Source organism: Lissotriton helveticus, chromosome 3_1 (assembly GCF_964261635.1).
Source record: "Lissotriton helveticus chromosome 3_1, aLisHel1.1, whole genome shotgun sequence".
Lineage (NCBI taxonomy): Eukaryota > Metazoa > Chordata > Amphibia > Caudata > Salamandridae > Lissotriton > Lissotriton helveticus.
Window position 1 is genome coordinate 804047955 of NC_136061.1, and position 23179 is coordinate 804071133.

The window sequence follows — 23179 nt, forward strand, 5'->3', positions numbered from 1 at the left end:
AAAAAGGAATAACTCCCCATTCATTCCTATGGGCCAAAAAGCCCATAGGAATGGGGAGTATCCCTTATTTGCGAGTAGCAATTTGCTACTCGCAAATCAGATAGCGATTTTAAGGGTGCCAGGGGTGTCCAAAGGACACCCTGTAGCACCCCTAAAATGCACATTTGAACAGGTGTTGCGCACACACATGTCCTTTGGACATGTGTGTGTGCAACATGCAACTTAGAAAAATGCTTTTAAAAGCATTTTTCTGAGTTTTTGCTATTTACCGAGAGGTCTGACCTCTCGGTAAATAGCGGCCCAAAAGTGCAAAATCGCAATTTTTTCATGTGTCATGAATAGCATTTGAGGAATCTCTAATAGAGATTCCTTAAATGCTAATCCTCGCATGTTTGCTAATTCTTTAATAGCGATTTTTGCATTTGGGATGATGAATACCAAATGCAAAAATCGCACTCGCAAAGGGCCAAATTCTCAGAATCTGGCCCTTTTGCGAGCGCTTTTAGCTACATGAATCAGGCTGTTAGAGCGGTAACTGCAAACACAACAATGATGGACAGAATGTGGATCAATGTCACACATTCACCCCAGTCCAAAGATCTGGGCCCAAATCCATGGTTTTTCCACCCACACCACCACGGGTTAGACAATGGCGATATGCAAATCAGCGCTGACCCTGTGCCCCATGGGAACAGTCCAGTCCGAACTATAAAAGCCATGTCCTTCCCAGAACGGAAACAAGCATCCGAGGACCGGCCCGGTTTCGAGGTAACACCTCTCTTCAGCCCGGCTAGCTTGATTCCAGTGGTGTGGAGTGCCTGGGACTCACGTCTGAGCATCCCCAGTACACTTAGAGCGGTAACTGCAAACACAACAATGATGGACAGAATGTGGATCAATGTCACACATTCACCCCAGTCCAAAGATCTGGGCCCAAAACCATCGTTTTTCCACTCCACACCACCCTGGGTTAGACAATGGCGATATGCAAATCAGCGCTGACCCTGTGCCCCATGGGAACAGTCCAGTCCGAACTACAAAAGCCATGTCCTTCCCAGAACGGAAACAAGCATCCGAGGACCGGCCCGGTTTCGAGGTAACACCTCTCTTCAGCCCGGCTAGCTTGATTCCAGTGGTGTGGAGTGCCTGGGACTCACGTCTGAGCATCCCCAGTACACTTAGAGCGGTAACTGCAAACACAACAATGATGGACAGAATGTGGATCAATGTCACACATTCACCCCAGTCCAAAGATCTGGGCCCAAATCCATCGTTTTTCCACTCCACACCACCCTGGCTTAGATAATGGCGATATGCAAATCAGCGCTGACCCTGTGCCCCATGGGAACAGTCCAGTCCGAACTACAAAAGCCATGTCCTTCCCAGAATGGAAACAAGCATCCGAGGACCGGCCCGGTTTCGAGGTAACACCTCTCTTCAGCCCGGCTAGCTTGATTCCAGTGGTGTGGAGTGCCTGGGACTCACGTCTGAGCATCCCCAGTACTCTTAGAGCGGTAACTGCAAACACAACAATGATGGACAGAATGTGGATCAATGTCACACATTCACTCCAGTCCAAAGATCTGGGCCCAAATCCATCGTTTTTCCACTCCACACCACCCTGGGTTAGACAATGACGATATGCAAATCAGCGCTGACCCTGTGCCCCATGGGAACAGTCCAGTCCGAACTACAAAAGCCATGTCCTTCCCAGAACGGAAACAAGCATCCGAGGACCGGCCCGGTTTCGAGGTAACACCTCTCTTCAGCCCGGCTAGCTTGATTCCAGTGGTGTGGAGTGCCTGGGACTCACGTCTGAGCATCCCCAGTACACTTAGAGTGGTAACTGCAAACACAACAATGATGGACAGAATGTGGATCAATGTCACACATTCACCCCAGTCCAAAGATCTGGGCCCAAATCCATCGTTTTTCCACTCCACACCACCCTGGGTTAGACAATGGCGATATGCAAATCAGCGCTGACCCTGTGCCCCATGGGAACAGTCCAGTCCGAACTACAAAAGCCATGTCCTTCCCAGAACGGAAACAAGCATCCGAGGACCGGCCCGGTTTCGAGGTAACACCTCTCTTCAGCCCGGCTAGCTTGATTCCAGTGGTGTGGAGTGCCTGGGACTCACGTCTGAGCATCCCCAATACACTTAGAGCAGTAACTGCAAACACAACAATGATGGACAGAATGTGGATCAATGTCACACATTCACCCCAGTCCAAAGATCTGGGCCCAAATCCATCGTTTTTCCACTCCACACCACCCTGGGTTAGACAATGGCAATATGCAAATCAGCGCTGACCCTGTGCCCCATGGGAACAGTCCAGTCCGAACTACAAAAGCCATGTCCTTCCCAGAACGGAAACAAGCATCCGAGGACCGGCCCGGTTTCGAGGTAACACCTCTCTTCAGCCCGGCTAGCTTGATTCCAGTGGTGTGGAGTGCCTGGGACTCACGTCTGAGCATCCCCAGTACACTTAGAGCGGTAACTGCAAACACAACAATGATGGACAGAATGTGGATCAATGTCACACATTCACCCCAGTCCAAAGATCTGGGCCCAAATCCATCGTTTTTCCACTCCACACCACCCTGGGTTAGACAATGGCGATATGCAAATCAGCGCTGACCCTGTGCCCCATGGGAACAGTCCAGTCCGAACTACAAAAGCCGGACACATTGATCCACATTCTGTCCATCATTGTCAATGCTTGATTCCGTTCTGGGAAGGACATGGCTTTTGTAGTTCGGACTGGACTGTTCCCATGGGGCACAGGGTCAGCGCTGATTTGCATATCGCCATTGTCTAACCCAGGGTGGTGTGGAGTGGAAAAATGATGGATTTGGGCCCAGATCTTTGGACTGGGGTGAATGTGTGACATTGATCCACATTCTGTCCATCATTGTTGTGTTTGCAATTAACGATTTGACTCTGTTGCATTGGTGCAAGGCCCAAAGTTGGAAGGCTGACTATGGGGCCCTGGGCAGCTGCCCACACTGCCCATGCTTAGCGCCGGCCCTGGCACTACTACAAACTTTGCTTTGAGTTCCCTGTAGTTTAGCCCTTGGGGTGAAGCCTGCAGGCGCTCCTGCTCTGTATCAGTGAGGGGGATGGTGTCCTTGACCGCAGGGCTTTGGTTCTGGGCCACCTCTGTCCTGCAGAGCCTGCGGGATCCTGGCAGCAGGGAGGATGTACTCTGCCCCCCAGGAGAGTGTATCAAGCCAGGTGAGCTGAGTGTCTGTGTTGAAGCCCTTTGTGCTGCTGACATCCCTGTCCTCGAGCCAGATGCACAGCAACTCGAGCCGGAAAGTTAGTTGCTTTAATCTCAACAGATAAGGTTGTGTCCTGATCTTGGACTCTCTTACATTACCCCAGTAGTAAGATACTTTTTATCGCTCCTGCCTAATGTGTGGCACAGCAAACGTCGAGGAGAGCTATAGGTAAGCCAAGTCAAGATGAACCCGGAGCACCAGTGTCTCCTTCCATCTGACTAAAGTCACAAGATTTCAGAAACTCGAGTCTTCAGAGTCCATAGAAGTGACATTTGAGGGGTTTGAGAAAATGATTAATGTTTTGACCCCCACCCCCAAAAAAGTTCTTAGCCGTGATCCTTTTAACTCCTTCGGTGCTCATGACGTCTTCTGGCCGTCATGAGTCACGGTAGGCGTGTGCTCATGACGGCCGGCAGCCGTCCGAACATTGCTGCTCCGCCAATGCGGTGTTAATTCCCCGCCTGTGCGGGAGAATTAATCAGTGGGCGGAGTTCGGATGGCTCCCAGCCGCCATGAGCACACGCCCACCGTGATTTATGACGGCCAGGAGCCGTCATGAGTACTGGAGCGCCATGCCCAACCCCGCCCCCCCTCGAACCGCGGCGCAATTTGCGCTGCGGCGAAGGGGTTAAAAAAAGCCATGCTGCTTTTTTAAAGTGAGTTAGTAATAGAACAGACCAATGTTGAGGTGCAGTGCATATCAGTGAGACACGCTGCTTGTCTCGAAATATGAGGCTTGCATCTGCACAGTCAGTGCACTATTGTGAGAGACCCTCACACCCAACAATTAGACTGTCGCCATTGTCTGAAACACAGTGACTGCTGGGACTCACAGGTCCCTGTTGTGTGTTTGACTTCCATGGGACACCTGCACGGAGCTCCAGTGTGTGAGAAAAGCATCCAGTGGGGATGCTGTGCACCGAGCTGTGAGATGCATACTCGCTGCTTCATCCTGTGCTGGTGAGCTGGAACGTGCTTCGAGGTGAGACTCGGACCGTATGCAGTTGTTGGAACTACCTCCCCACCGTGGGAAAAATGCAAGATTGAGGCTGTACTCCAAGGCGTGAGGCTCTGCACCATGAGGCATTTTAGGCACACCAGAAGGGATTAGTGCCTGGCTCGGTTTCTGAGAGTAACACGATATTTTGAGAACAATCAACTATTTTAACGCACTTTATTTGGCAGTGCACACCGAATGTCTTTGGCCGCCTAAATAATAAATGAAGGTAAATCCTTCCCTTCAAAGTTCTTAATGTGTCTGCGTGGTGCCTTCCCGTAGCACGCTGACTAAAGCCACGCTCGTCACTGAGTCTAAACCAAGGGCGCAATGAACCAGCAAGCAAACGAAAACACTGAAGGTAGACAACAAACGTGCGTTCTCAACACTAAACAAGCACGAGTAGTCTTCGTTCTACACAGACAGTCTAGTCCAGAAAATAAGTATATCATGCTGTATCTAATACAAAAAACTAAGGGCCAGATGCTTCTAAGCGTTTTGCCCATTCTGTGTCTATAGCAAAATGTGTTGATGCATATGGCCCTAATTCCTTCTCTCTCTCCTGTCCTTTCCCATTTTATAAATTGTTATAGCAGTCAATGTTCACTCATCGATCACTTATTATTATTGTTACTGTTACTGTTACTATTTATATCATTGTTATAATTATCAGGTGACATTGAATCCCATGGCGTTGAGAGGAAAAGAATCAGAGGGCAATGGAGAAAAAAGACTTTAAATTGACAAAGATGAGACTGGCCCTAAGAACAAACTGCATTGTACCAGAGAGGAGGATTGAAATACCTTCCCCCCTAATTTGCGACAATATTTATTATGTCAAATCAATGCACTTCCTATTCTGAGAGGTTTCTACTGACAGACTTGTGTTCATAATAAACTTGACAATACGCCGTGAGGAAACAAAATCATACCTCAATTATAGGAAAAACTTAATGAATAACAAAACTACTCATTCACACGTGCTTTATTTGCCTTCTTGCTGTCTCACTAATTTCTTAGTTGAATTTTGCTTTAAAATGCAGCCTTTGACACTTTTTCCCAACATTTTCTAGGTGGGGAGATTATTTCACAACATTCTACATCAGTAGGGCTTGCTCCCTTCTCTTGCTACTCAGCCCCAACTTTTATGCAACGCCACTTTGAGATGCCACCAGCCGCCACTGATATTCATGAGCCTGCATGGAAGTGAGCACTCATGCATCTGTTTTCAAAAACCTGTAGCACAATTTCAGATCTTTTTGCATATGCTACTCTTTATGCTGAAATTGCTCACCTCCAGTAATGCATCATGGAGTCATAAAATCAAAGAGATGTAAATTAGAAAGGACCACATCCATCATCATGGATCATCTGGTCCAACTCCATTCTGTGGTTTAAGACCCGATATCTGCTGAATCAATGCTTTACTTTAAATCATGTTATGCTATGGTATGCTAATTTACAGTGTTTTATGCTTTGTAAATATTGCTAATCATGTGCAAGCAAATATGCAAAACTCTTCTTAAATAATTGAATAGCCTCTTAAGACACGTGTATTGAACACCATTGCTTCCCACCTAATTTGCGACATGTAAATACCAACACCATAGGCAAAGTTAAATATATGCCACTGATGTAGTCTCTTGAAGACAAAATCCCCTGTCATTGGCATCTATACTCAAGGACTACCAGGAGGGAATGGACTTCTCGATGGGGACTGATCAATCTTGAATTTATTGAAAGTAAGACAGATTTACTATTGGTCAAGAAAAGCAATAAACAGTAAGATGATATCCTGTGGCCAATTTGAAAGGGAACCCCTCTTACCACCACCGAGTAAGTAATTACCAACTTATCTCAATACAAAATGTCCCTTAGAAATGATCTTTTCTTGCCCAATGGACATGACTGCATGATTTGTAACCACCTGTATCCTTTTGAGACTGGACTTTTATAATAGCCTACATCCAGGATACATCTTGGCATCCCTTGAGTGAGTTCAACATTTTGTGGCAAGATTAGTCATGAATTTGATTATAATCACCAAATATCTGACGCCTGCAGGCACCTTCATGGAATAGGGACTGAGCAAAGAGTTTCAGAAGCTTTTCATAGATACTATATTTGTGTACAGGAAAAACTGACATTTCTAACACCCTTGCCCACTGTTTATTCCGTGGCACTGACTGCATGACTTGACCACTCTGCTGCTTTTCATTCCTACTGTAAAGATAACTTGAGGGGAGGGATGATCTTTTAGCTTTATGGCACTTAAACTGTGGAACAAATTACAGCTGAACATGTGTAAATAAATAACGTGGTAGTTACCAATGTCAACATGAGTGAGAGAGTAAGTCAAAGGATTATGGAGAGAGGATCTTTAAAGTACAGCAAAAGTGAAGCTTCTATGAGCTAGCGAGAGAAGATTCTATGCTGGTCTACATGGATGAAAGAAGACCTACAAGAATTTGGCGGGGTGGGGAGAAGTAAAGCTCCACTGGAAGATTTAAGACAATCCTGCAGGAGATAGGGCTGAACAATCTGATTTGAAAAATGGTGGTCTAGATTTATAGTATGCATAAAGAAATGTGTTATGCCTTTAACTGTATTAGTTTCAAAGTCTGTTGTGTTAACCCTATATAAATCACTGGGGTGAATCCACCTAAAAGCAGAGATAGAGAGGTAGCCTTCATATTTTGAAGCAAGAACAAACAAGGTTGTACTCATCTGTACATCCAGTGGAGAAACAAGCAGCATCTTGTGACTGCATCAATCTACGGCACTAATATCAGGCTGCAGTTTAAAATCATGTTAAAAACTTTTTGCTTTGTGCACCTGGTCCTGGGCTGAATGATAAAGTTTGAATTGAAAACAATATTACAAGTCTTGCTGAGATTATGATTAAGATGACTGTTAGGCCTGACATCCTTGGCCCGGGTTTCCCCCAACTTTTAGCCTTTCATCCTCCTATTTTGCTGAATTCATTTTTGCTGGCTTTGGGACTCTGCTCACGTTACCACAGCTAACCAGTGCCAAAGAGCGTGTGCTTTTTCCTATAGACATAGTAATATTAGCTTACACCTAATAGGCATATTTAATTTAGTTGTGATAAGACCCTAGTACAGTTGTAATACATGTTCTCAGGGCATCAAAATTAAATGCAACTACGTGGTCTGCAGCACTAATTGTTCCACCCACTTAAGTGACCCTTTAAACATGTCTCAGGCCTGCCATTGCAGCTGGTGTGTGCAGTTTTAAACTGCCATTTCGACCTGGCAAGATAAACCACTTGCCAGGCCCAAAACATCCTTTTAATACATACAAGTCACCACTAGGGTAGGCCGTAAATAACCCATAGGGCAGGGTGTGGTGTATTTAGAAAGTTGGACATCTACTTGTAACTTATACATGACCTGCTAGTGAACAACTCTTAAAGTCGTTAATCATCACACGAAGGCCTGCCTCTCCTTCAGGATAACATTGGCTTAACTTATTGCATTAAGTGATACCTTTCCATTGGGAGCAGATAGAAATCGAATGTTTGGCGCCTGAGAAATAGTAATTAAAAAGTCTTTTTAATGAGAAAGTTTAATTGTAAGTTACAATTTAGAAAATGCCACTTTTAGCGAGATGGCCCTATTGACTGGGAGAAGCGGTGCAGGGCTGATGCAGCTTGCTTGCCCACTGAGCCTAGATGAAAGACTGTGGCCAACTAAAGGATATGTGTGACTCTTGTGAACAGGATTTCTCGCGTTGAATGGGGACGCTCCACAAGCGGACCAGGGCTGAGGACAGAGACTCAAGCCCCCACTGTGCACCATGCCAAGTGGTGCCTGATCAACAAGCTTATCAGCACTTCTCTTCTCTCGCTGCGTGGGACCTTGCAGCAGCTGAACTGGGCGTGCCGTGCCTGGCAGCTTAGCAGCGCTTCTTTTCTCTCACTGCACAGGATGCAGCACCTGCTGAACTGGGCTGACCACAGGGACTTTAACCCCTATTGCGCACCACACCTGGTGGTACCGACAAGTTGTCCTCCCTCCCGATTAACACACTCATCAGCACTTCTCTAGTACCAATGTGTGAGACGCTGCACCAGCTGAACCGGGAGAGCACAGGGACACCAGCCCCTACTGCTTAATATGCCAGATGGGACCAATGAGTTGTACTCCTTCCCGATTGCCACGTTGATCAGTGAATCTTTTCTACCGCTACGCGGAATGCTGCATCAGCTGAACCGTGCTAAGCACAGTGACTCCATCCTCCATCACGCTCCCTGCCAGTGGGCGCTGAACGAGTTGCTTTCCCACCCTATCACCACCCTTTTCAGGCCCTCTCTTCTCTCACCCCACGGGACACTCCACCAGCTGAACAGGGCTGGGCACCAGGACTCCAGCCCCTATTGCACACCACGCCAGATGGCACTGATGAGTTGTACTCTGACCAATCACTATGCTGGTCAGTGCTTCTCTTCTCCCGCTATGTGGAATTCTGTGTCAGCTGAACCGGGCTGAGCACAGGGTCCAGACGCCATTGCACACCATGCCAGGTGGTGCTGAAACGTTGTTCTCCCATCCGATCAACACACTTATCAGCACTTCTCTTCTCCTGCTGAGCAGAAAATGTGCAAGTCACACCTGGGCTAAGGCCGGACCAAGGACGGGCTCATTCTGCATTGGTCAGCGACCGCAAGAAGCCGGGCTGGGCCACCCTCTAAGAACTGAGCCCTGTGGGCCTTATGCAGTAAGTCCATTCAATATACTTGTTTTTTGTCTGTTACTCTGCTAAATTTAGAGAGTGGGCTATGTTGCCCTGCTATGGTGAAGATAAAGTCCTTCTCCATAAGGGAGAGTCAATGGGCAGGCACATTAGTAATGCTTGGGGGCACTCAAACAGGAAACTGGATTCTTTGAAGAGGAATTGTGCTCTGCTATGAAGTCTGCAGCCAGGAAGGGCGATGGGCCTAAGTCTAATACTTCAACTGACATCAGTTGTTATTCTAATGCTCCTCTGTTGGATCCTGGTGGAAAAGTTAGCAATTCATGCACAGTGAACTTTTCGAAAGAAATAACGACATCAGATCCCACAACTGAAGCGCCCACTGTGCAAAATCCACTTGACTCATATTGCTTGTTGCCCCGGCAAAGAAAAAGCATTCCCAGTGCAGGAAGGGTAAAATGTTAAGGACATTCGTCTGTCAGCTAAAGGGGCTGTACCACACACGACAGGCCCTGAGGTCTTCACCGGGTACTTGGGTGGTAAGAATGCTTAAAATTGAGGAGACTGTAATTCTGCCATCATGGGCAGGCTGCATTCTTTGGAGGCTTATCTGCTCAACTCCAAACACAGTGGCTGCCCTCCCAGGCTCCTGGTTAAGGATGTGAGCACAGATACTGGAATGGATGGAGGCCATGCATGCAATAGAACAGTGGGATATTCCAGCTACCCCTGTGTTCACTCTGCAAAAACAGGCAACTCGAAGAGTGCCTTTACCCAATTCGGGAGAACTACAGAATGCAGGACAGCCGTAAGCTTGCCTTAGATGATATACAGTGGCGTAACAAAGGTCCCCACAGCCCCGGCAGTGCAGGGTGGCGCCTGAGCTGCAGGAGGCCCCCTGAGCGCAGTACTCAGGCCTGAGAGCTCCAGATTAAATCCATAGCGGGGGCCTTCCATGTACTCAACTTTTGTTATGCCAGTGATGATACAATGGTGCGATCTTATGGCCAGAGAGAGGTCCAGCGAACAATGCCATCTTTACTGGGTGAGCAGACTCTACAGCTACTTCCTCAGGCCACCTCTTTTATGCAGGTCCTCAAAGGCGCGCCCCTGCTGAAGCCAGTCACTTGAAAAAACTATGATTAATTGCTAAATAAGGTAGTGCTGGGCTTAAGTATGACGGTGGACGGCCTTGGTCAACTACACAAGAAGATCAATCATGTGCGGTGGGCCCCATGGGTGGGCAACCTACAGAAACCAGACAGTAGCCGCTGTATTGTTGTTACTTTTAAAATCAGTGTTAATGTCAATTATATTTTGGGAAGCCTCAGTTAGTCAGCCATTGAATTCCCCTCACTAGGTTATTTTTACAGATCAGCCAACATTCCCAGTCACCCACGTCCAAGTGCCCCAAACCCTTTTACTACTAGGAATAGATTTCTGCCCCTAACAGGGTTAGACCAACTGGATTGACTCATAAGTGAATCATCTGTCCCAGGGTCTTCCATGGGCATTGATGCAGGTGGGGCTGTGTCTGCTCCCTAGACAAGAGCAATTGAGCCTCCCCCAACAATGGAGTGACACCTAGCAACCCTGTGCTCAGGCTGGTTAAATTTCATCTAACGCTACGCAGTTCTCTGCCTCCAAGAAACTTGAATGTTGAAGCCAGCTTTATTGACAGGTTTGAAGTTGTTAATTTCCAGATGTCTCATTTTGGAGGGCAGCATTCAGTTTTTTTGGCAATGAAAACTTTCAATATATATTTTTTTATTGTTTAAGCTTTTTTGATTATACTTCATTACAAACACGAACAACCATGGCAAAATAGCCAGGACAGATTAAAGCAACAAACAGCTGATAGATAGGAATGGTAATATTAGGCTGTGAGATTGACATATGCCCCTATGGTTAAAAAGTGTAATATTTTGCCAAAAACAGATGTACATAAGCAGGTGTTGAAACCTATAAACAATACCATATTGAATAGTTATTCGTACACACATCTCAGAGCTTTCACAGTGGGTTGTGCGCCTTGTGGGGGGAATAAAAGGCATGAATATAGAACCTGCAATCAGAAAAATAAGTTAATTCCACTACCCTTGCCTGCTGCTATCAATTTCAGAATTTCATGGAAAATGTCTCCGTTTTTTACCCAGGAAACAGATTCTTGGTAGCTAAGCATTAATTAGCTCCCATCTGTATGGAAATGCAATATATTTGGAACTCCTGCTTTCCCGATTGATCAAACTGCAAGTGGGTAGTAACACTGTGGCTCGCTATGATGCAGGATGCCCCAAAATGGCCCCATCCCAGACCGAACTTCTATGAATTGCATTGGCTCCACATCAGACAGAGACTTAGGGCCTGATTCACAGAACTAACTTAAGACAAAATCCTAAGCTTACTAGCATTTTGGTATTCACAGAATTCATTTTGGTATTCACAGAATGCACTTACTAATTTTGGTATTCACAGAAGGCACTTACTCATTGATGAGTAAGTGCCTTTAGTGCATACCAAAATGAGTAACTTACGCATTTTGAGTAACTTACTCATTTTGAGTAACTTAGGTTAGTTCTGTGAATCGGGCCCAGTATTTTAAGGTGGTTTGCCTAGTGCACGAGGCAGTGTATAGTAAGACACCTTCTTTCCTTAATAAAACTTCTATTGAAGTATATTCTTAGGAGGTCTATATTTTTTAGCAATTTTTAGCATCACATTTACAATTGTATGTAAGAAATGACTGTCTTTTTGGATTAGTCAGCACTGGTATTGTCATTGGAACATTCATACAAATGCTACATCTTGTTTTACCAAGCACTTCTAGGCACCCACTGCGCCAATGGTAGCTACGCTCCTGGTTCAAAGTGTTTGTTCTCAGCCCACTGCTCAGCATTACATAATACATCTTCAACCATTCATTAGGGCTAGCTTAATCTTCAGCATATCAGTTTGTTGGGGAAGGAACATTTAGCTACAGTTTACAATATTTGGTATGTCTTAGATTCAGGGCGGTAACTACCAATAGTGCAGCAGGTGCATTCACATTACAGCAAAAGGGACTAAGGAGCCTACTACAAACTCCCATAAAAGCAGCAGAGTCCAATACAGTTGAAGTAAAATGTAATCTTCCATGGCATAGTACTTTCCAGCAGGAAGCATTTCAGTCACTGTGGCAGAGTTCTGTTTATAACTCTCCCTCCAGCTGACGTGTCAGAATCAAAGATACACAACATCTTAAAGGGAAAGGGGCAAGGGATAAGAATATAAAGATACAACACATTTCTCTTCCTAAAATAAAACAAAGAAAATAACGAGTCCACACACACACACAAAAAACTTCCATAGGACAAGTACACACAGAAAAAAGATTTCCATAGAGCAGGATAACAATAAAAAGGTTAATTAAATAAAGTAAGGAGAATCTGTGGAATGGCACCATCACTCTTTGCCACTCTCCTTACATTCCACACTCTACCATCCTGTGTAACAACACTATTGAGATTGACCTTAATCACTTTGATAGGTTTGCTAAACTTGCACTTTCCTTTAACCAAAATTCAAGGTTTGCGTAACCTGACCCAATCCCCTGCAGCAAAATGAGGTTGCTTTCCCTTCATTCTGATATCATAAGCAGTTTAAATTTTCCCTATTTTTCCTCCACTCTCACTGCTATCTCTTTCCTAATTCTTACACATTCTGTCTCATTTTTTCTTTATTAAACCTCCACGGGCACAGCTTAGATGCAGGTTCCCTCCCTTTCAATAGCATGTAAGGGCTGACTGCAGTAGTGGTGTGAGGAATTATGCAGTACAGCCACATTTTCTCTCTTAATGAATCCTTCTATTCCACCCCAAAACCATGTGCCCATAGAATGACCAGTTTTAAAACTGTGTTATACCTCTCTAATTGACCATCACCTTGTGGTTCATACAAAGCAGTAGTGACGTTGGCAAATGTTAAAATACGTAAGGAAGTCTTCCCACTTCTGAGATTTCATTTATACTCCATTGTCTGTAGTAAGTACCTCAGGATATCCTTCTCGGGCAAAGAGTTCTTTAAAAAAATCAATAATATTAGTTGTGGTAACTTGTGGCAAATATTTCACTTCAGGCCACTTCGAGTGATAATCAATCATTACCATGGCAAACCTGCAATTGCGAGGCAAAAAATTGAACGGAACTGAGATATCAAACCCAACCTTTTGCCATGGAAATTCAGGCCACTCTACAGGAACTAAAGGAGCAGGGTTAACTTTCAACATGTTTTCACTATTAGCACAATCAGAACATGTCCTGGATACTCATTCCACAAATCTATCCAACCCTGGCCACCAAAACACAGTTCTTACTAGCCTCTTCATGGAGGACATACGCAGACAAAATGCAATGTCTAAGAAATACCAGAGGTATGCACTTTCCTTGTCAAAAAATCTATTCCCCTTTCCTTTCCAGTTCCCCTGAAACCTTCCAATAAGGAAACAAACCTGCAGATACTTCTCCCTTGGATGGCCAGCCTTTCCTAACATTCTCTGTCACCTTAGCCAGATAGTGATCATCTTCCATAGCATATCTTCACATCGCCTCAGTGATAGTTCCAAATCTACCTCACACTACCGCTTTAATCTTGGCTACAACCTCCTCATCACTCCTCTCGTTTCCTATGTCACAAGGCAACCTGGACAAGCAATCCACTGTCATTCTTCCTGGAAAATATTCTACTTGGAAATTAAATTCTTGCATTCTGGACATTAACCAAGCTATACATGTAGTCGCCCTCTGGCCACAACGAGGAGACAAGATGGCTGCCAACGACTTGTTGTCTGTCCTCAAAATAAATTGAGCCCCCATACACACTTGTGAAAATGTTCCACTGCCCATACACAAGCAAGTAACTCCCTTTCAATGACAGCATAGCATTTCTCAGTTTCATTAAGAGTATGGTAAGTGAATGCTACATTCCACTACTCTTTACTGGCATGTTGTGACAATACTCCCCCCCAAACCCTTAAGGTTAACATCTACTGTTAGAATGCAGTTCTTATTACCACAAAATGGTTTTAAGGTAGGAGCCGTCACAATTTCAGCCTTAGTGCTGTGGAAGGCCCTTTGCTGTCTTTCTCCAAATACAAATTCAACATTCTGCCTTGTCAACTCCCTCAAGGGTTCCATCTTGGAAGCAAAGTTCCTTATAAACTTGCTATAATATTAACAAAGTCCTCAGAAGGAGAAAAGTTTATCTCTTGAATCCGGAGCTGGGGCTTTCAAAATCGCATCAATAAGAGATGTTTTCAGTACAACTCCTTCCTTTGACAATGTGTGTCCCAAATATTCCATTGAATTGCAGTATAGATCACATTTATTTTTCTTAAGGGACAACCCATATTCTCTCAACACACTGCACACTTTTCTCAAATGGCTAGAATGTTCAGATATGTCACAAGAAAATATAAGGATGTCGCCCTGGAAGCACTTAACAAACCCTTCAATCCCTTTGAAGATAAGGCACATCGACCTTTGAAAGATGGGCGCCGCTGATGCAAGACCAAACAGCATCCTCTTAAATTGGAACAAACCTTGTGTAGTGATAAATGCTGTCGGAATTTCAATCTGATGATAGGTAGACCTAAGATCAAGTGTGGACAATTTGGTGGCACCATCTAACATACTTACAACCTCATTAATATTAGGTAAGAGGTGACAATCCACCACTACACTAGTGTTGAGGGCTCTACGATCAATACATAACTTCAGTGATTTATTGGCTTTATATGCCAAAACAATGGGAGGAACCCACTCAGAAGACTCCACTTCTTCTATGACTCCTCCTTCCAACATCTCTTTCTACATATTTCCGAGTTCATCTCTCACATTGATAGGAACATTCCTTAACTTTTGCCTGACTGGCTGCACACTTTGTTTGAGCTTGATCAAAGGGGTAAAACACTTGAGCCTTCCTAAACTCACAGCAAAGACGTCTGGAAACTCAAGCTCAATTTCTGCACCACTATTTCTTTCTTCAACTACCAAAACAGGATCCTTGTTGCAAGGATTTAGTATTATTCCTAGCTTCCTTTGATCCCTTCAACCGAACACATTAGCATCCTGTTTTGCTACATACAATTTAATAAACACAGTTCTCCCTTTGAAGGACACCTCTGAAGCAACATAACCCATAAGATCTATTATTGATCCATCAAAACCTTTTGCTACTACATCGGAGACACACAAATCGCTTCTAGTTAAAGTTCACTCAAACTTTACCTGGAAATAATTTTCAGTAATAATTGACCATGGTGATCCAGGGTCAGCCATGAGTTCTAAATCCCGCTTTTAGAACTGAACAGTACATATAGGGGACTTCTTAACTTTCCCCTCCCCAGCACAGAGTTCACCAACAGACAACACAATGCCTGTCTCCTTAGTAGATCCATTGTCTTCATCACACACCCATCTAACACATGAGGGATATTCTTCCCCGTGGTGACCACTTTCCTTAGATCATCCTTGCACACACATGTATAATGTCCCATCCTACTACATCTAATGCATTCCAACCCAATTGAGGGACAGTGTGAAAATGATGCTACATTGTTAAAGCTACCACATCTGTAACAAGTGATATTCTTGTCAGTTCTCTTCCCTGGATGGGAATTCCTGCAGGAAGAATTATGCACCTATACTCTTGTCATTCTTGGCTCCAACCTCTTCAACAGTTTTCATTCACTTCTCGGACTGCTCAAATGCTTTGGCAGTAGTAATGGTATCATGTATATTTGGATTACCTAGAACGTACAGTTGTGCCTGAGTCTTTTTACTTCTTACATTTAATATGATCTGATCCCTGATAAATTCGTCAGAGATAACCCCACAATTGCAGGTAATGGCAAGCGCTCTAAGAGCGTTCGAAAAAACAACAAAAGATTCCGCCTTCCTCTGTACATGAGCATACAACTTGTATCTATTAAGAGCAAAACTTATGAAAGATACCCAACATCTTAAAGGGAAAGGGGCAAGGGATAACAATATAAAGATACACCAGTTTTGTTAGTATAATATCAACCTACGGATTATGGTGCCTATTTTTCCTGCTTGCATTAGGACCCATGCCACCCAGGATACACCAATGCTTAGATTCACTAAAGAAAGACTGATGATTCTGTATCTTGCACAGATAGTTGAGCAGGTCATCCCCAAGTTCAGGAATATGATATTTTAAATACACTCAAAGGCCTAACATACGGAACTTGATGCAATAGGAAAAGGCTTGAATGAAGGAACTTAATAGTTGTCTGTCTAGAACATGTTGCTTTATGGAAGGTCCTATCCATGTCCTAGAAGATCTTATGCATTAGGTAGAGTGTCTTAAAACATATTCTCAGGATTCTCGGCAGCTAGGGAAGCCTCCTTACTTCTTCAGAAGCACACGTACCATCTTCTGACTGCAAAGTTTTACATGAGCTTCAGTTTACAGACAGCAGTCTCTGAAAGATCAAAATAGTGACTACCTCAGAAATCTATCTGTGCTATCACATACGTAGAAATGATCCTGGACTGGAAGTACTTAGTAGGAAAGTGGCGAATTTTCCCAGTCAGCACAGAATATTAAAACATGAAGATGAGATAGCATTATCCAAAGACTTGACTGGAGGATCTTTATAAAATGATGCCCAAGGAATTAACAGTAAGCTGGCACAGGCTTCTCAACCAGTGTGCAGCGTCAGATGAAGTATGGTCAGCAGTGTTAGTTTTTACTAATTATCAGCAATTCTCTCTTCTATTTAATTTAAGGAAGTTATTGCTCATTTGTAACTGGATTGATGACTGAGCTCATGTAAGATTTGATTGCGCAGCTGGACAATTCTGATCCAGGCGTACAATCAGAAACGTGTCATCTACACATGATACACAGCTGAATTCCAATGAATCTTGATGACTGGGGCCAATTTTAACTCAAGGATACGGTGTTGAATTCACTGGAGTGTGTCTCACCCTTCAGAACTGAATTTCATTAAATATCAGTATGTCTTGTTGGGAGTAAGGACGATCGTCTTACCAGAAGTATGTTTTAAACATATGAAAGTGGCCTGTTCTTATTTGTAGATGGTCTTTATCCGACCAGCCTAAATCCCTTCATATTCTTTAAGATTCTCACATGTGTGATTAGGAGCTTTCTACATAAACTCAATATGTGGACTATTTTATTATGAAGAACATAATAAAGGTTGTAAGATGCACTCCAATGTACACATTATTTCAATCAAAGTTTAACCTCGTTCAGTGCTGTGTAGGCGTGCATGCCTGGTAAGCGTTCTGTCCAATTGCGCTTTGCAATATAACAGAACACAAAGGAACCAAAGTGTTGATCCCATACAAGCAGCACAGCCTTCTTTTTCAGAATAAATCCAATCAATCAAATGGTATATTCTTTTTCTTCTCTTTTTCTGTTTTGTACTCAATGTTCTTTTCCACAATTTTTTGGAACTTGCTTCAATCCATTTTATTCATTCATCTGATATGCAAAGATGTTCTTAACAAAAAAAGGAGAGGTGGTTGCCAAATGTCACGTTTTCTTTATTGAAAAGCCCAATGGCATTTCGGGATTGCTCCCTTCGTCAGGGGCATCTAAAAGACAAACAAATTCATATGCATAACCAACAACGTCACTGTTGCACATCCAATCAAACAACATGCTTTATAAAGCAGCCTCAAATCATTGCCCGCAATGCACAGCAAATCAATCACCGTCTGTATTTCGGAAAAAGCAAAAAATGAAATGTCATTTCAATGAATATTCATCATTTATGAACCATCAGCAATAGTAACCTTGCTTCAATAACCAGAAAGCCCACACTGTTATCCATTAAGCTGTGTCTTTTGCTGTTAAACTCACAAGCCTCATCAAAGCATGTGAAATGCTTCTGCCACCTCTTTAACCCAACTAAACTTGTAAACAGAGCTTACCGTGCCATTCACTAATATTACATCAGTTTGTGATGCCATCTGATTTGGCGATCTGCCCGTTATTTTTAAAAACTTGTATGGAAGCATCCTCTCATCATGTTCACGTTTCATTCAATGCACCTCCTTAACCATTGTCACAGACTAAACTGCTACCTGCAGCTCGACCTTATATTGCGCCGCCCCAACTTGTTCCAGGCCATTCATCTCAAAAAGGTGTACGAAACAAACTCCGCTCTGTGACTGACTGCCAAATGTTCCGGGCCCACCCTCAATTACACCACTTCTCGAGGCTAACTACATTACCCATAATCCCTCATCCCAAAACTCACAAAATATTATTCTCTACTTCTCAATCCAATTTACTTATTTGTAAATGGTCTTTATCGGACCAGCCTAAATCCCTTCATATTCTTTAAGATTCTCACATGTGTGATTAGGATCTTTCTACATAAACTCAATATGTAGACTATTTCATTATTCCATTGCCATTCATCTGACATTCTGCAATATACTCAGAGATGTCATACATATCAGAGGAAGTATCTTTTTATTTTTTTTTATTATGTAGAGTTTTTTATAGCCCGAACTAAACCCGAGAAATCGGTTATCAGAGTGCTTTACATGAGCACAAGTTTTAAAAGAGATGCACACATTAATTTTTGTTAGGCACAGGGAGATTAAGTGATTTGCCCAGAATCACAGGATGTTGAGCGCTGTTGCGGAGAATCAAACCCAGTTCCCCAGCTTCGAGGTCGACTGCTCTAGTTGTTAAGCTACATCCTCTCCCCAAAGTATGGTGTAGCGGCTAAGATACAGACTGCAGGCCCAGGAGACAATGGTCCTAATAGCAACTTCTCAAGTGGCAAAAATTGTAGCATCATATCCAAATCACTTTATCGCTGTATTGCACCAATCGCTTCTTCTTGTAAAACTGAGCATTCCTTGAGGTCCATTCTCATTGTGCCTATAAAAGCATTGGTTGTCACGCTGTGTTTAGTGGCTTCCTCTCCTAGCCAAGCTTGGTACAGGTGAGTACAGTTCTGGGGAGCATGCTGCAGGGTCAGCACTATCAGCAGATCACAGTGATGAGGACAGGACTGAGACGAGATGATGTGGTCTGTGGGCAAAATCCTATGTGCCCACTGGGAATTATGAGGCTGCCTGAATGGCGGGGAAAACTTCACCTTGCAACATCCGATTGTTGGCTTGAAAGACCTGCAGAAAAAATGGCCTCTGGTCAAATTGCAGAACAGTGGAGACTACAAAGTAGAGGTGTGTAAGAAACTGGGTTATTGGCTTAGGGGTGTAAAGCCCCACTCAGGCAACAACCACAATCCCTATCAGGGTGAATCACAAAAAGTCTCTAAATTAATCTGTACTTCACCATCTGGTAGCTTGGCACAAAGTAGCCAGGTTTAACGTAGAATTAATGTGTAAAGAATTTATGGAGAACACACAGTAATAAAGTGAAAACATAACACAAGAAACATTTGAAATCAATTTTGAAAAAAAGAGAACATTAAAAAAAATACAATGATACCAAAACGAAAAAAAAGTCATTCAAATTTAGCTTTTTCAAGTCTGGTGCAAAGAGTTCCATACACATGGGAGGAGGATGAATATCATAGACGGTCATTGCTGTAGCACAAACATATTGGTTGTCATGGTAGGTCGACACTGTAAAGCAAAACCAGTCAGATGTTGAGGATGGTCATTGCTGTAGCTTTGCATTGGTAAGCATCGCGTGCCATCGCTGCTCTAGTAGAAAGTGTGGGACACGCGCTGTAGGTCGTCGCTAGCAGCTGCTGGTGACACAAAGTGTAGGTCTCACTGGAGCTTCGTGTTGCCGGTCATCACAAGAAGCAGGGTCTTGGCGTTATTGGGCCCGTTTGTGGTCACGGGGAGCTCAAACTTCAGGATTGTCTCCTCTTTCAGAGGAGTACTCTCTGATGCCATCCAAGGGTCCAGTACCTGGGAGGCACCTTTCGGGGAGCGGGAACTTACTACAGCATAGGCCAGCAGGGCTCAGGCTGGTTCAGTTACAGGTCCAGGCAGGTCCAGTTCCAGAGGTCAGCTGGGCAGTTGCAGGGAGGCCTCTGAAGCTTTTTGTGTGCCTGTAGCTTATATAGGAGGTCAGCCTACTGAACCTTGCAGTCACATTGGTTAGCCTAGGATGAAGGCAAGCATGCCCAGTCTTCCTTTTCAAACAGCAAGGCAGTCACTCAAGCAACAGGGCAGTCCTCTGGCAGCAAGATAGTCCCTCTTCTGTAACTTCCAGAGGTCCTGGAGTGCTCTGATGGGTGTCAGCCTTTGTGTGGCTGTGCTCCCTATCTTCATATCTGTTTCTGAAACGTTTTCCCTTGTCAAAGCTCCACAGTGTCTGGGGGTGACAACAGGATGGGCAGGGCTGATGTCATGTGTCTTTGTGTGTGCAGCAGGCAAAGCCCTTTGAAGTGTAAGTGGGTGTGAGAACAGCCCTTCCCTACTCATCCTGCCAGGATGGCCCATCCTGTCCACACTTAAGCCCCCTTTGTACTACTGTCTGAAAGCAATACACAAATGCCAACAGCACAGCTATTCACAGTCATGTGACCCAGGACACTGGCAGGAGACATAGATGGCTGAGACACAACAATGCCAACTTTCTAAAAAGCATGCATTTTCAGAATTGTAACTTAAAATTAGGCTCTGACCATTAAAGAGGATTTTAAATGACAACTAATTTGAGTGAAACAGTATATCTGTACCTGCTCCCAATCCAAAGTTAGCATTTATGAAATATAATGAGGTAACTCAGTGTTAGTCAATGGGAGAGATAGGCCTTATAACAGTGACACGTAAATACACACGTCCTACTTTTTTTTTTAACGCTTTCATTTTCATTTTCATTTTTCAAAACCAGAACAAATTATAGCATTGCCAATCCCTGCATATATATGGCACAAAAGAATGAGAACAGAACACTGCACTCAAGGTTGAATATATAAAGCCTATAAAAAAACATCACAGGGCACAGTTCGAATGAACCATCTTCTCCCCCTTAGGCTATCCCACATCAAAAGCAGAAATAATCCTATCTCCGACGTCAGTCTTAGGCACCACCACAGCACACACATATTCCCCCTCCAACACACTTGGTACAGCTGTCAAGGACACTCAAGCTGCCCCCATGGGCCCACACAACCTTCCAAAATACAAATATTGTGCCACACTCTACTCTGATGCCAGCCCCTTGGAGGAACCCACCGCCATATCCAATGACACACAAACCAAGTGTGCTTGATATGGCCTCCAGATGTTGTGTGGTCTGCCCCTAAGCGGCGATAGGTCACTATAGACATCTGACATAGTATTGCAGTATATCATGTTAACATGCCACTCCTTTGACATGGAGAGGGGCTCCTTTGCCCAGCAAATAGCAGTCCTACGCCTTGTCAGCAGAAGGCCAAGTGCCACCAACCTCCTATTAGCCTTTGAAATCACTTTATCATTACCCAAGAAAGCCAGCAGGGGTGTAGGCTCAATATGCCCCCCCTTATCTCATGAAGGGACTGAAATACATTATCCCATAACTGCTTTACACCTCACCTGGACAGTACCACATCCCATGTGTGAAGTCCGCCTCAGCAGCAGTGCACCTATGACAGCAATGGCTGTCACGGAAACCATAGCGGAACATGCGGAAAGGGGTGTAGTACACCCTGCTGACATATTTGAAGTGAATCAGCCTATGGTGGCTGTTTAGTGACTCCATCTTGATAACAGACAAACAGTAAGTCTACTGTTTGTCGCTTATTTACAACTCAATGGCCTGTTGCCATTCTTGCCTTTGTGATACTCTTAGCAACACCTTTGTCACAGGATGCAGCAGGCATCACTTTGCATATATGTTGAAGTGGGCATGCAGGAGGTACTGCCAAATCACAGCCCAGCCGCTCACATATGGTATGCTGCACATGGAAGTAATAAAACATTTCCAGTGCTGTATGGTGGACCATGGTGGCCACACCTGGCCCCAGCTGCATAATACCCCATTTGAAAATAGATCCTCCATTCATTGCTAGTGCAAGCATTGCAACAGGTGCACCACACCCTCTCCCGCCCCATAGGAAACCACAAACACAAGGCTATCAGCAGCAGAGGCGTATAAAGGAGGGGGTGGCCCTGCAGTTCCGAATAACCGCTTCCAGGAGTACACTGTAGTGTTGATCAGATATACAAAATCACATGTCTTACCTTTTAAAGGCAATGCACCCTGTCCTATCAGGATTTCGGGTCTACCATAGGGGTGACTTATTATTATTTAAAAGGAAGGTTACAGAGAGTTAAAGAGTATTTTGAGAGGTCAAATTAGCAATTTAAAGCTACCACAGACTGGTTACTTGTGTGCAGCTACCGGGCTACACACGACTGTAGTCTCTCATGTGCAGCCTGCACACATGTTCACAGGCATGTGCACATATGTTCACATGTAACTAGGCCAGTGACCCTTACCCTAGCTGCATCACAGCAGCCTCATCTTAAAAGGTAGATACTGGCGGGAGTGAGACTCAGGCACTGTGACTCATCCGCCATAAATGTGTATTCCGAAAACAACACATATTTCAAATGGTCTCTGCATATCACCACAGTAGTGCAGGCTGGCAATGACCTGTTAAATAATGCAGTCATGCCGAGGAAGAATAAAAACGTACTCTTACTTTGAAAGTTGATGGATACACATGTTATCTCACTACTAAAAGACCTTGGGCCAGATGTACTAAGCATTTTTCGGCTCGCAAACAGCCCGATGTGCAGAATCAAGCCGTTTGCAACCAGAAAAATGCATGTTGGTTTATATCATTCCCAAATTGCGATTCAGTAGCATGTCACTGAATCACAATTTGGGATTGGGGATACATACCTCTTCGGTATTAGGAAGGGACATGTTTAGGGCGTCCCTTCCTAATAACGCATCGCAGCAGTATGTGAGAATGTTTAGTGACCAAATTGCGGTCGCTACACATTAGCATCTTGCCAGCTACTTACTTCAATTAGGTGATAACCTATTCGCAAATGAAAAAGGGTTCCCAAGGGCCCCCTTGCCGTTTGTGAATGTGGGCGCCAAAAAATTTTAATAGCATGCAGTGGTCTCACTGGCCATTGCCTAATCTTAAAAAATAAAAATAAAACTTAAAATTTTTCTTTTTTATACACAACCTAAAAATGGGCTTCATT

General features: G+C 44.1%; 1 protein-coding gene across 3 annotated transcripts in view; it reads right to left on the minus strand.

The window, feature by feature from the left end:
* Positions 1 to 23179, minus strand: part of ABCC8 (ATP binding cassette subfamily C member 8) — a 1340683-nt gene that overhangs the window by 896594 nt on the left and 420910 nt on the right. The window lies entirely within an intron of this gene.